Genomic DNA, 1,769 nt, shown 5'->3' with positions numbered 1-1,769 from the left:
GGTGATTGTTGAAAAGAACATGTTGCCACTGTAATAATCAGTTCCAAACAGGTATAGGGCTTCAGTCATCTGCCCACAGTGGGGGGCGGGGGGCAGGGGGTGGAGGCGGGGATCACTGATCCAAGTAGATATTTCCAAATAACTAATTGTTGGTATTTTGAAGGCTGACTATACAAGATTTTTGGTCCACGAGTTGTGTCATAGAACAGACACTGAAGAGCACTGAGAGCGCTTGCTTAGGCAGCACATACACTGAAGTTGGAACGATACCGAGAAGATTAGCATGGCCTGCGGAAGGATGACATGCACATTTGTGAAGCGTTCCACATTTTTATGCAAACTGTAATCAAAAATTAAAATTTTAAAAAGGAAAAAAGAACACAGGGAATTACAAAGTCGACTTTTACATTGGGCTCCGAGCAGGGTTGGGAAAGGCTGCCGGGATTACAGCTGAATCTGAAATTCTTGCCTGGAAACTCTCCCCTTCCTCCCCAGGCCTCCTGAGGACCCAGGGTGTACACAGCGATGATACTGGGGTCCTGGTGTTGTGAGGCTCTACCTGAGAGGACCTCACCCAAGGAACATTCTGGCGCTCAGTTGTTCTAATGTGGGGTGATGCTGGAGGGGGGATGCTGGCCCCATCTCAGGACAAGAGAACATAAAGAGAGAGAGGAAGGAAGGAGAGGGCAAGACAGGCAGGAGGTTGGGAGCCAATGACACCCTGACAGCCCCTAATTTGGAGATTTAATTCCCGGTGTTTAGGGCACAGAAAAGCTGAGAGTCTGGGGCCAGCTTCAGACTCTTAAATCTTCCTTTCCTAGAGGAAAGACCCAACTTCACCATCTGAGATGAGGGACCCCAGGCTCACCACTTCCTTGGGGTTGAAGTGAATTCAGGGCAGGAACTGAGGTGGGGCAGGTGGGCACTTGCCTTGGGCACAATAATGTTAGGATGCTCCCAAACTCAGTCAGTAATCAAGATAGAGTTTTGATGCAATACTTTAAAAATCAGAATCAATGCCAGAAAAGTCCACAATGAACAAAATATCAAATTTTCAAATAAACACAGGATCAGTTGGTTTACCAGGAATTAAAATTTCACCTGTATGCCTCCTGCCTGCTCAACATATTCTGTTTTGAAAAGGACCACAATGAGAACTATGGCTTATTAAAAACCCTCAACCCCCAACCAGGCAATTTATATCAGAAACAAACCCATGATTACTTTTCTGAAACAACTGAGCCAAATTTTAAGAATATTTTATGATCTGATTAGATATTATGCCTGAGTCATTCACTGATGGAAATGCCCATCTGAGTTATTTGATAACAGGAACGATCAAAAACAATCAAACCCTAATCCCTAATACTTTTGGGGGTTTTCTAAATCCAGCCTCTAAAAGTCATGCAGCCAGCTCAAGATCCTCCCTTCCTGTGTCCCAAAGGACCCGCCCTGTGTCTTGCACACATTTCTCAGTCTGTGGAATCCAGAGAAGAAAACTCGCTTTATGATCAGAAGGGAGATGAAAAGCATATCTTAACAGGGCATTTCAAAAGCATTCCTTGCTCATCACAGAAGCATCCAAAGTACCTACATTATTTAGAAAATGGCAGGAGAGGGAATAATGAATGCAGAATTGGCTTTTAAAAAAATGTAACTGAGGAGGGAGGAAGCTTCACTAAAGATCTAGACAAAATAAAAGCTCTGTTGTTTGCAAAGTCAAAGCAGTAAAGAGATGATTAAGTAAAAATAAACCTGAGATTTAACCT

At 43.6% G+C, this 1,769-nt stretch overlaps 1 non-coding gene across 1 annotated transcript; it reads left to right on the top strand.

Annotated features, from left to right (window-relative positions):
- The first annotated feature begins 228 nt into the window (after nucleotides 1-228).
- On the top strand, nucleotides 229-333 carry LOC132240326 (U6 spliceosomal RNA). The gene has a single exon (XR_009454256.1). It is a non-coding gene; the product is annotated as a U6 spliceosomal RNA (small nuclear RNA).
- Nucleotides 334-1,769: the final 1,436 nt, after the last annotated feature.

This window comes from Myotis daubentonii, chromosome 8 (genome assembly GCF_963259705.1).
Source record: "Myotis daubentonii chromosome 8, mMyoDau2.1, whole genome shotgun sequence".
Classification (NCBI taxonomy): domain Eukaryota; kingdom Metazoa; phylum Chordata; class Mammalia; order Chiroptera; family Vespertilionidae; genus Myotis; species Myotis daubentonii.
The sequence above is the reverse complement of the archived record's forward strand: the minus strand, read 5'-3'. Positions and strand labels throughout refer to the sequence as shown.